General features: G+C 37.2%; 1 protein-coding gene across 2 annotated transcripts in view; it reads right to left on the reverse strand.

Moving 5' to 3' along the window:
* ZFPM2 (zinc finger protein, FOG family member 2) overlaps positions 1-1869 on the reverse strand; it is a 330056-nt gene extending 328187 nt beyond the window's left edge. Inside the window, exon 1 of one of the 2 annotated variants that reach the window (XM_023757791.1) lies at positions 1716-1868. The gene's annotated coding sequence lies outside the window, so the exon portion shown is untranslated. Of the gene's footprint in view, positions 1-1715 lie in introns of both variants that reach the window. The other variant, XM_006093337.3, reaches the window with a different exon arrangement.
* Positions 1870-13571: the final 11702 nt, after the last annotated feature.

The following is a 13571-nucleotide window of genomic DNA, read 5'->3' on the forward strand; positions in this document are numbered from 1 at the left end:
ATTAGTACAAGAACAGATTTCCGGAGATGAGGCCCAGAAATCGGGATTTTAAAAAGATTCCCAGGTGATTCTAATGTGCAGCCAAGGTTGAGAACCACTGCTCTAACTATTGGTTCCTTTCTTTATTGTAACCCCCCAGTATAAGGTAGGTACTCTTCATTGAACTAAAGGATATATTTGCTGATAAAGAAGGAAACTGGAATGTCTTCAAATAGGTCTAAAAACTCTTCAACTCCAGCGAGCTCTTTTATGTATTGCCATGGCTACGAATCGTCAAGAAATGGTTCACATCCAGGACAACTAAGGAAAATATTTATCGGGCCTGAAATGTGAGTCAACTAACAAAGAAGATCTCTTCTGTCTGACGAACGTCTCTGATGTGGAGACGAGGGGCCATGTTACAAAGCCATCTTGAGGCCTTCGGGAGAATGGTCAGAGAACTGCAGTGAGCCCAGTGCTGGTGCTGACTCTGCTCCCAGTTTTAGGTCCCGGGTTCTGCTGACCACAGCGATGGAGACTAGCTGGCTTCTTTTGATTCTAGTACCAGCAACATGAGAAGTCATACTGGAATTTTAATAACATATATGTATGTGGCCACAGAGAAATGTTTATAATTAGCAGTTTTGGGGGAGCTGTGTCAACAACCTTGATTTCGGACTATTACGGTCTAATCAACAAATTCACACAACAAATTCACACAAACACATAAAAAATCATTGCACATAATTTATCTACACATGACTGGATAAAAATGGAGCAAACACCAATACAAATAGACATACAGAGATAAAAACACACTCTCCGTCATACTCTCGGGGATAGTGTCATGGTAAAATCAACAAAACAGCTGTTCTAAACCAAGGAAGAGATCCAAACACTTGTGAAACTAGACATTGGTGCAGGAGGCAACAGAAGACTCCCTTCATTTGCAGAGACAAAACAGTAAAATGAAAAATAAAAAAGAATCATGAGAAACTTAAACTCACTTTTGAAAAAAGTAAGCAAATGCACATACATTCCCAGTGAGTACACAGTTACTGGCAGGGGCCTCCAGGGTCCAAGTCAAGGATAAAAACAAGCTGAGACATACAGTCTCAAGTTCTTCTGTCTTAATGTTCATGTGTCAAAAGAGTTTCTAGAATGGAGACTGTGTATTTTCTTATGTGACAATATCCACAAAAAGCTCCATCCCTCCATGTTGAAAGTCAACATCAAACACCTACAGCACTCAGTTTTAAAGCTGAGTGAGCCAGAAACTTGGGCACCCCAATTACTGCTTACACTCAATGCCTCATTCAGTACCTTGCAAACAACTGACATTCGATAAATATTTGTTGACAAAATAAAGGAAGAACTGATAAACATTAAAGCTATTAACAGTTGATTGGCCAACCACCATGAAAATGTCCATAGTTAATTGGCCAATCCACGTGAAACTCTTTGTTTAAATACACACTAGGACGTATTCAAGTGGAAGTACTTCTTTTACCCTTCAAAATAATATTTTGTGTTTAAAAAATTCTGCAGGTATTTTCAGACTGCTGAATTATATATATATCTATATATATAGATATATATATATATAGATATATAGATAGATATATATATCAGCAATTTGAGCACGTTTACTCCACTCTATCGGTGCATTTTTTAAAACTTTACAAAATCGTCTGAGTAAATGGACTCACAGATTGCCACCAACCATTCATGATTACCTTTGTTACAAAAGTATTCCACTTCTTCACAGCTCAGATTTTCAGGCCCAAATTCTGTGGAAAAGCTTTCCTCCAATGGAAAGTCCCCCTTGGAGATGATGTCTGTTGCCTCGGATGGACACTCTTCTTCTTCCTCTTCAATGGCGTCTTCTAGCGGCCCTTGAAAAAGAATCAGGGACACTGTACCAAAAAATATCCAAAGAAGATAGTGACATAAAAATCCTTACACTGGGGCATTTTTATTAAGGTGATGAGAAAAATTCTATGAAGAGACCAAATAGTCCCACCAAGGGTACTCACAGAAGATAATGCCACATCCATATTCACAGGTAACATTGACTCATGAAGAGAAGTGGAAGGAAGCTTTCACCTCCACCCCCTAACCCCAACTCCAGGCCCAAAGCTTACTAGTATTTTTTCATTCTCCCCTGAACAGCAAAATCGTGCACCTTATGTTCATTTGTTAGAATTAACTACCTGGTAAAGAGTACAAGTCTCTTTTACAGGATTGTACAATTTTACCTGAGATTTTAATAAAGATTTAAAGTAATTGAATGCATTTTAATTGAACTGAGATTTTAATAAAGTCTATGCTTTTAAAAATCCATCTTAAGAGTGGATTCCAAGAAAAGATTTCATTATATGTGTTTGAGGCTTGAAGAAAAATTACATATTTCTCTCCCTGATGGAAGCATAGCCCTATTCATAATTAATTGAATTTTTTTCTGAAATGAAAAGTAGTTTTCTAATGAAAAATGTAATTTGTATTTATGTGATACTTTTTCAGGAATAAAAATACAACTTTCTTAGAGTGAATGAGAGTGAGGTGCAGTACATTAATGGGCCTATTTTACTGAAAGGGAAGGGAGGGCTGCAGTTGTTGGGATGGATCTGAAGTGGACTACGTGGGAATACCACACGCTGACTGTGATTTCCAACAGCCCTAAAGAATCAGTCTCGAATGATTTTCATGAAGCAGAAGCCTGCTGTTGCTCCTAAAGAAGCAATGCGGCATTTTATCCAAAGAACACAATTATGGTCATTTGTGCTAATTGTCACTCATGTCGGCAGTCTCATCAGACAGGCTAAGTACTTAAAAGGCTTAGCAGTCTCTTTCTCTTACTTCTTAGCAATGTGCTAGGAAATTTTCAGGAGCAAAGAACAACTCATAAGTCATTTAAAATAGTGAATGTATTAACAAATTTTACAGACATTGTTGGAAAACAGAAATAGCTACCTATAGCGCAATGGTATACCTGGTATTTTCCCCAAAGCCTGTTTCTAAAGGGTTGAATTCATATGACACAGTCTTACGAAAAGAATTAGTTGCATGGATTTACTTAACATCCAAGCAAGGAATTTCTTTATCCTTTTTAAAATTCATTGATGCTTTTTTTTCTCTTTAAAATAACAGATGTTAAGGAAGAAAGAATGCCCTAATTCCCATGTGTTTTCTTATACTCAAGGTGTTAAGTGTAAAAAAATGGATTTCGTACAAATCACATTCAAAAGCCATGAATCTCATATTAGTTATTTCTTATCATTATTTCCAGTTTGAAACTATAATCTTTCACCTTTTAAAACAACTGTCAAGGAGCAAGTTTTATGCAAGGAATATATGCAAGGAACAAGTCACAGAATAGTAAAGTAGTAACAACGTAAACTATTACAATCATTAAACATTTCTCTGATATTTCTAATTATTAATTTTGAGAATAATGAGTAATAGAATATTTTCCATATTTTTTTCAAAACATTTAACTGTAACAATTTTGGACAAAAGAAGACATGTGAGGCTTCCTCGTTTGCCTTTCATGTAGGCCTTCCAAAGCACTTCCTTATGTAAACTCTAAAATAACCCAGGGAGGGAGTTAAGGGAATTACTACTATTTTTATTTTGGGGCTCTGGAAAGTCAAGTTCACAAGGTTAGTTAACTAGAATAAAGTTACAAACTAATAAGTAAAATGGTTGCTGTGAGAAATATACACTTGAAACCTGTATAAGGTTATTAACCAATGTAAGCTCAATTAAATTTAATAAAAACTCAAGATTTTTAAAACACCTCTTATTAATATATCGTACTACTATGCAAGCCATTCTTTAGTAGTTATAAACACTGTAAAATATAGATAACTCATAAATGCTTAAAGATCTAGTCTTTAAAAATTGAGGAACCTCTTGTTGCTCTTCTTAGATTACTGAGACTATAAACTACAAAATATCAAACAAATGACAGCCATCATTTAGTACACTTTACCAACACTAAAATAATTGACTACTCGTATTTAATTATTTATATACTTTATATCCATACTAAATCAATCTGTACAGTAATGGCCTTAATATCAGTTATAACAGAAATGACAATACATACTTTTTTAAAATATATAATCTGCATTTAAGGCTAACAAAAAAGATGTCTAATTATAAAATAAATATTTTTAATAGTTCATATATATTTTAGTAAATTCTTTTTATTATTTCTGGCTGCTCTTCAAATATTGAAGTCTATATATTATAAAGAGAAGGGATGCATATTATAAGAATAAAATCAATAGCAATAAAATGCTTTCTTTTTTAAGAAATGAAATCCCGAACATATATGCTATCATTCTTAGATGGGTTTTATTAAAGATAATATGTAATTGAACAATTATTTAAAATACTCAATAACTTAAAAAAATTGGCTCCTATACTATAAAATCAAATTTAGTAGTTTTGTTAAAGATTAAAAGAAAAACCTCATGTGAAAATTTAAAAGGAAACAAATCTACAAAACTGCTTATTTATCCAAGATTATAATAAAACTAGAGGCCCGATGCATGAAATTCGTGCAAGAGTAGGCCTTCCTTTCCCCGACTGCTGGCACCAGCTTCCCTCTGGCATCTGGGACCCGAGCTTCGTCCAGTCTAATTAGCATATTATGCTTTTATTATTATAGACCTTAATTGACAGTATAGTATTACATTTTCCAGGGACTGTTTTGTTTTATATGTTGGCTATCAATTGCAATTCTAGGCATGTAAATGAAAGCAAGCACTTATTTTCAAAAATAACTACAAAAAATATATATAAAAGGTGACAATTTTTTTGAGGTCATTGTTCAAAATACACAAGATCTCGATGTTGATATTTAGAACAAGCCACAGAAGAGTGCCTTAATGGCCAGCTGTCATTTCTCCCAAAGCAAGTGTCAGATTTATATAATTTAGTCTACTTTAAAATGTGAAATTACTAACCCTTCCTTTAGTCAAGCTATCAAATTAGGCTGGGGGGGTAGGTGGGGGGGGAGTTTCTCTTAAAATGCAGAGTATTTGTAGTTTAAGATCAGCTCTCCTGTCTATATTGCATGTTTCTTTAACAGGAAAACTTTACATTTAATTCATGGCCATAAACCAATGTTTTAAAAAGGTGAGAGACACTTGAAGCACAAGCACAATTAACAGCACCAATGAAGGAGGGAATGAAGGCGCCTCCTGTGTATGGATTAGTGGGCACAGAAGTCCACTTCAGAAAGTCACCACACATAATTTGACACAAATAATAATATCTACCCAGAAAAGGCTCACAACTGAGTTGCATGTGCCCTCATGGAGAAAATTACTTCTGATTGAGGCCACTTGGCAGGCAAGCGTAAGGAAATCTGAATTTCAGCTCTTCGATTGCCTCTGATTCCTAGATATCCAAACAACACACTCACCAGAATTAATCATCTTAATGTGTGTAAATATAAACATTTACTTCATTTTAAAATGCTAAGCATTAGCTGTACATCCTAAAGCTATGACTACAACAGTGCTATATGCCAGGTCCACAATACTGTTAATCAATTGTCAGGATGAGTAGGCATCATATTTTGTCCTGGATGAAAAGAGAGGTTACTGGGAGATTCTGGTGGGTGCAAACGGATCCTTCCATTTTCAGAAAGGGAGACCACTGGGTACCATTTGAATGGACCTCAGCTACCTTTGCCCTGGAGATGAAGTAGAAGCAAGAAGGGTGGTGCGGATTGACAACCCCTGGCCATCCTGATGACCGTCCAACGTATGGCGAAGCCTTTCATTTTGCCGGTACCAACAGCTACCTTGTAAAAGCTGGACCTAAGTGTGGCAGAATTTTTCATGTGGGGTAGTTTCAATGTTCTAGAGTGGGCAAAGGGCAAATGGAACGTTTAAGATGAAGTAGTCCTACTGTATACACTGATTGTTGAATGAAATAAAAATAATAATTGGGTTTGTGTGGTTAAGAAGCAATTTGAGGAGTACTTCCTTGCCAGATAAATGAAGTCACAGGAAAAAAAATCAATGGCACAATTTCAGGTAAAGATAGAGCCACACACTGGAGTGAGAGCTAGAAGGTAACAAGGAAAATTTTAGGAAAAAATATAAAAGATATAGATGAATTCAGAGGAAAAGGGATTGAAATAGGTAGTACAATGAGAAAATGCAAGAAGTGATAAAGACCAACATAGTAAGTATTCAATCCAATATGTGTCTTTAAACCTATGTCACCTCAATATATAACTTCCTCCCTTTGCAGCCTACTATACACCAGACCAGCCTGACCTCAATGTCATATTATCTTTGTTCCTATAAGTTCAAAGCACTTCTGAATGAGGCAGCCAAGAAAGAAATTAAATTCTACAGAAATTAATATACACTGTCAAGTAGGAAGAGGGGAAAGAAATGACAAATTCTATGATTTTGATGCAATATCCCCCAAAATGGTTCCTTTTTCTTAACCACTCGCTGGCATTAATTTATTAGACATTATTTCAGTTAGGTTTTGCATGCCTTTTGGTTAAAATAAAGCAGGCAGTTCATAATGGAACTGTAGAGAGCATCCAGTCTCCTCTCCTTGCATTAATATTCTAAGCATTTTAGAGGCTGCACAAGACTAGCCACCTAGCAAAATGAGACTGTTTCAGAATGCTGGGCAGCCTTGATTGCAACTGACAGGTGGGAAAAAGTCACATTAAAATATTATCATTCCCAATAATTACAATAATCCATCACAGCGTGCTCAGAAATTCTGCTGGGTGAATTTCGCCCGAAAACACGCAAATATTTCCAAACCTTTTTATTCTGGTGCTTCTTAATCTATGCCATTTCAGATAATTTTTATATTGGATAGTATTATTAATATTAAAACTTCCATCACAAACTTTATATCATTTTACTCATGCACAGAACAAAGAAGACATACCAATGGAACAAATGTCTCAAAAATCATAATAAATGAATGAAAATGAAAATGGTGATATTGTCCCCAAGTTTCCAGCTTCTGTTTTGCACTCCTTTAAACTTGTTTGCAAAAGATATACTCAAAGGAGTGAGAAGGCATGTAAAATCTTCTAATGTATATAAAAATAACAGAAACCTCTAAATCTGACAATTTAAATAAATACCATCCATGCCTTAATTATTATGTAATAACTGAGCCACATTTATCATGTGGTGCTACCTTTCAAAAGATAAATATGATAATATTAATCAGGGATAAAAAAATGCTGGTTCACATTTTATATATAATACCCAAACATATAAAAACTCTACACAGATATGCTGTATTTTAGTTAACAGGTAAAAGGAATTAAAATAGAACTTTCCTTCTAAACTTACATTTTCTATATATGATGGAAACGAGGCAGGGAACTGCCATTTAAATTGGATGCCACGTTACCTAATACTCTGTATTCTAGCCTCATATTTCTTTGTTAATTTTAGATGCTATTCATAAAACACAAAATATATAAAGCCCTCCTAATAGGAAAGATTTTTAGTTTCCTATGTTTTGTACAGGTATGCCCTGTTTGTCCAATTACAAATAGAAAATAACAACTCTATAAAACAGAAATCCACAAAAATGTGCCCTTCCCCATCTCATTACGGAGCAGAATATTTCTACCTTTAGAGTAATAATAACTTTTTACTAATTTCATCTGGGGCATATTCTGTGGCTCTCAGTAGCTCCTCTCTTAGAGTTTTCAGCTGCTGCACTCCCACTTCCTCAAGATTCATCACTACCCTGTAGGCACACCTCAAAATGCTTCTCACTGGGTTCCTATTACATTTGTCTCATGCATATCCCACAGAGCCGTTTAATGAGAAGGGGCAAGGGAAAGGGATGCTCTTTGGACAGTGCAAATCCATACTAACTCATGTAATTGAGCTTAACAGCAAGAATAAAACCTTATTTCTGTAGTCCAAAAAAAATAGTATTTTAAGCGAGCAAGTTCTTCCTGCAGTCACTCACTTTTAACAATAGTTGCATCAGAGGATCTAATAGGAAGGAAACATTTTTATTAATTTTTCTCTTATCTGCCAGAAGAATGCTGATTTTTTTTCATTTGCGTTTGTTGCCTGCAGGTAGCAGACCAGAGAATCATATAGTAGAAATTCTTCTTTTTGATTAATTTCTTTCCATGTGTTACGTGATTTCTTATATATAATTGATTTGGGGCTATGCTCATAGTTGTACACCTTTTTTATATCTGTGCCAACTGCTGTCCTTCAATCTAGAAAGTTGAAGGAAATTACCTGAATTTTGTTAAGTTTATTAAAAATGAGATCTTGGAATACTTAAATTGAGTTTTGAAATGTTAATGCAAAAAAAGATATTAGAGTATTTTTAATGGAGGTTTGAATTTGGCCATACACCGCTGTAAAAGGAAGGGAAGGGGCCAAGTTATATTCAAATTATTTCTTTAGGGGGAAAAATGAACTCTTTGATTTTATAAAAATAGAGTAATATTCTTTGCTACAAGTTCTCTGGCTATTTTTCTAAATGGAAGTATTAACATTTCTTATATATAAATCTGAAAATAATTTAATTCTTTAATTAAATTCTCTAAAATGTTTTGCTTAGGAAACCTTCAAACTAAATAAATAATGCTAATAATTAATAATTTTGCTTAGAACATATACAAACCTAGCAACCACAACTAATCTTACATAGATTAAACAATGATATCACAGGAAAAATAAATTCAGTTGAAGAAATACAGACACATTTGAACTAGAATCTCTAATGATTAATTTACTCTCAGAAAGTAACTCAGGCATTGAAAAAATTTAGTTCATTAGTAAATGTCTTGTGCATTGACCCAACTTAGTGACAGGGATGGCATTGAAATTCAAATATTTTGTAATCAGGTCTCAGTCCAGAGCCCTATAAAGCTCTTCTTGGTTTATTGATGATGGTAACCCTATCATAAAGAAATATGAAAGTATATTCCTTACTAAAACTATGCATTTTTATATGATGGTGATGTATTTCAATAATTTTTTAAAAGCCCCTAACTGGTAATAAGTACAAAAGATGAAAGGCTTGTACGATATTTTGTTCTCCTTATGAGACTTCCATGTATTCATTCTTCATTCATTCATTCATTCATTCATTCATTCACTCACTCATATTCATTTAACACATATGTATTGAGGGTGAAGACCTGGGAGGCACTACATTAGTTACTGTACAGGCCAGCCTGGAGGAAGTGGGTAATCTAACTAAGGAGACAAACTTTTGCATACAAGACATGACATTAAAAAAAAAAAAGATACTCCATTTTAATATGCAAGGGACAGGAAAGGCTTCTTCGAGATCCTAAATTCTAGTTATTCACACATTCTTATTATATCCTCTGTTATAACTCTAGCTTACTTTCATTTGTACCTGGAGGCAGCAAGTACAGACCTGTGCATTTAGCCATGGCATTTACTTACTTATTCAAATAAAAATTTTCAAATTTAATAAAGTTGAAGACCAAATCAAGGAGAGAGAATACTGGGCCAATTGTTTTAAAAGTCTAGGCACATAGCTTTAAGTGAGTACTATTTGTATTGTTGGAGACAATGTCTTCCGACGGACATTTTCTGGTTTTTCAAAGCCGAACATTGACCCTCAGCCTGGCAGAAGTTTCTTTGGGGGTGTGGGACCAGGTAAGCAGGAATTCCTCCCCAGGTGAACACCTGTTGTCACAACAAAAGCATCAGGCGTTACCCAGGATACAGTATCTTAAATCTGTTCAGGCACCATGAGTAAGAAAGGAGAGGATATGAACAGAATCGCTTATACATATGTGGCTGAGAAGTATTTATTAAGTGAATTGATCAGAACTCCTAACTGTATAAACTTGTACAAGGAAAACATTTTCTTTACAAATTTCAAAGCACTTTCAAAATGCAGCTAGTATTCTTATCTAACAAAACTGAATTTTGCAAACTAGTTGATATTATCTGACACAGTTATATAATGAAGTAAAACTAGCATAAGAAAAATGTGATTTTTAAAAATCATTTTATTTAAATAGAAATATAAAAGAACAGGAAACAAAGAGCATGAAGTTTTTGAGTCTAGGCTGAAAATATATATATATATATATATATATATATATATATTTCTTTCTGTTTTTAGAGCAAATCAAAGAAACATGTTGATTTTTTAAAAGTCAACAACTAACAAAAGCATTAGCTAAACAGAAATCTGATGACTAACTTTTTTTATAAATATCACATGATCTCACTCATTTATGGAATATAATGAACAACATAAACTGATGAACAAAAACAGATCCAGAGACAGAGAAGCATCGATCAGACTGTCAAACCTCAGAGGGAAGGTAGGGGAGGGTGGGGGTAAGGGAGAGAGATCAACCAAAGGACTTGTAGGCATGCATATAAGCCTAACCAATGGACACAGACACCAGGGGGGGTGAGGGCGTGAGTGGGAAGGGGGGGGGCAATGGGGGATAAGGACACATGTAATACCTTAATCAATAAAGAAAAATCAAAAAAATCTGATGACTAACTTTCATAAACAATCTCATAAGGCAGAGATGAACCAAGCTTGGTCCTTAAAATATTAAATATGCATTTGTTGGTCTCCTATGCAACATATTTGTCTCATATGAAAACATATGCCTGTAGCTACATGCAGAAGATGAGGGAAAATTATCAATTTACTGCAACGATAAATTATAATTAGAGGAAAAAATTTTAAAAATATATTTGCATAAGGTTTTGATCATTGTATAAACATTTTTTCTTCTTAACTAATAAAATTTTAATCTAACCCTCATTTCATCAAACAGATCACTTTCTCCTTCTTACTCTAATCCTTTTATTAATACCCTTTCGGACCCTGACTTATTAAAGTGATTCTTTACATATGCAATTAATTTTTTATTGAACCTTTCTAAAACACCATTTTATAAAAGAATTGCTCTCAAAATAAGGCCTGACCTCACTGGATGGTTACAAGTTTATCAGCAAACAGTAGTTCTCCAAGTGTCATCCCTGGACCAGCGGCATGCGCACCACCTGAGAACGCGTTAGAAATTAAAACCGCATTATCTGACTCAGCAGATCTGACTTCGGAAACAGTGAGACCAGGACCCACCACTCTGTGCTTGAACAAACCCTGCGGTGATTCTGACATGGGCTCAAGTTTGAGAACAACGGTGCAGGAATATAAATGCTATACAGGAGTTAGTCTGCATCACTATAAATTATACTTAGTACTGTCATTTAATAAAGACAGTAAAATATTTTGCAATTCATACAGGCTCCACGCCTCGATTATGAATAGACAGCTTGTGCACTGCCGCTGAGGGTCTGCGATGAAACTACTTTTCACCTGGGCAGCTCAGTGTCGTCACTCCTGATCAATGGCAGGTTCAGTTTCCTTATTCAGTGCGGGTTACTTATTCCCCCAAGTAATGCCAGAGTCCAGCAAGCGCTCAGATCACACTGTGTCAGACGATTGTGGGGTGACACGGAATAGACTGCAGCCACCTCAGGCTGACCCCAAATGTTATTTCTTCGCACCCATATCCAAGAGTCCTGGGCAATGCAGTCAATGGGTCAGGGAGCTGTTTTCCTAAGGAACCCTCACTCGTGTTTCAGAAACAAAGTCTTTCTGAAAAGGGACATCTCAATTTTTTTTTTTTTACATTATGGTCTGCTGTTTGATTCTCTTGAGGATCAGGAGATTCAAACAGCACAATGTTCTCTTCATCCACCTCTTCTGAGGGCACAGTATTTCCTGAGGCAAGGAAGGGTGGGTACTCTGTCCAGCCAGCCAGCCAGAGGTGGCCCATCATGCAGTGGCAATCGGCATGAAGCAAGAGGTTCCAGCCGGATCACGCGTTCCACTGCTCCTCATCCCTCGTTCACCCCCTCAATGGTGCACAAAGCAAGTGTGGTTTGTGGGATTTCATGTTAACCCCAATATGCAGCTCACTGCAGGTCCTAGCACCTCCACCTCGAACCACATAGTCAAGGTGAAGGGCAACTCCAGAAATCGGTTCCATTTTCCACAAACAGGTGTGGCCTCCTGCTCCTGGAACGCAGCCCACGTGGCCTATTGTTTGGGTTTGACGCAGTAAATAATGATGCATGTTCTCCCGAAGCCTGTACAGTCCTGCACACAGGCTCCCTGCACAGCCAGAAACGAAGTCCTCACACCAAAGGAAGCATGGCCGTGGGTTCTGCAGATTCATGGGAATACAAACTCTGTGGGAAGCTGCCTCATTTCACAGGTGTCTGTGTCATTTTCCACATTTCCATTCCGGAGGATCTCTTCTGTCTTTGGGGGAGGAAAAGACAGACCTCCAGCAGACCTACAGTTGCCAAACCCTCACAAGAGGGAGGGGGCTTCGTGAGGGGAGATGAACACAAAACCCACACGTCCTCAGCCCCCTAATTGTGATGTGCCCTGGGACACACACACACAGAGGGCACCTCCTAACGAGCGCTCTCTGCAGTCGTTAAACCCCCATAAAGGCACCTCGATTCAGGACCTGTGCCCATCTTGAGAGGCCCAGAAAGCACTTCCCCATAAAACACATCTTCAAAAAGGCTTTTCCTTTACACCAGCGCATTAACAGAGCGCCTAAAGACACAGAGGCACTCGGTGCAGCTATATTTTTCAGGAGAACACTGACTCCCTGGAGACCTGGGCGGCGGCGGGGTGCCGGTGAGAACAAAGCCAGCCGATCCACACGGCTCCGTCCTCGCAACCTGGAGGAAGCATCATCTAAGGGCGCTCTTAAAAAGAAAATACCCTCTGCCTTTTGGCCACAAAGCCCACACAGAATGAGAGCAAGCACCTTTGCAGCAGGAGTTATGGGGTGAGCCGGAACGTGGAGAGCTGCCATAAATGAACGCCCCTGGCTGGCTCGCAGCACTCCGGTGTCTGAGCCGTAAACCCCGCGGCAGCCTCCGGAGATATGCTCCTGTGCACTCCTGGCATCGGGTCGGTGTGGCATCGTGGGTGGGAAGGAAGCCAGGCTTGGTAACTTCTGTTCAAATTAAACAGAAGCATCTCCTTTCTCCTTCCCACTGTCCAGGTACACAGGCACTCACCTACTGAAGGTGGTAAGGTATGAAGTTCTTATTTCCATGTTGATGACGAGGCTACACGTTAGTGAAAGCCTAGAAAGGGTCTCACCCCCATCACCTTCTCCCATTGGAAACTGAGGCATGCACATCCCTCCCCTCCAAATAGAAAACCGGAAGATCAGACTCATCGGGATTTACCTAATATGCAGTACTTGGACATAAAGGCGGGGGCATCTGCCACCTTTAAGAATATTTCATTCACAATGTTCTTCAGTCCATGCTTTCTAACTCATAAACAAGTACATTTAACCTGAAAAAACTAGAAATGATGGTTTTCCTGTTTTCAAATAAAGGTTTGCCTTACAGAAGAATTAATGGGTTTTTTTAGATTGTTTTTGTTGTTGTTACGATTTTTATTGAACTACTACAACCTGGGTATGTGCCCTGACCAGGTAATGGAACTGCGACCTCCAACCAACTGAGTCACACCGGCCAAGGCTTGAACTACTTTTT

Source organism: Myotis lucifugus, unplaced genomic scaffold (genome assembly GCF_000147115.1).
Source record: "Myotis lucifugus unplaced genomic scaffold, Myoluc2.0 scaffold_114, whole genome shotgun sequence".
NCBI lineage: Eukaryota > Metazoa > Chordata > Mammalia > Chiroptera > Vespertilionidae > Myotis > Myotis lucifugus.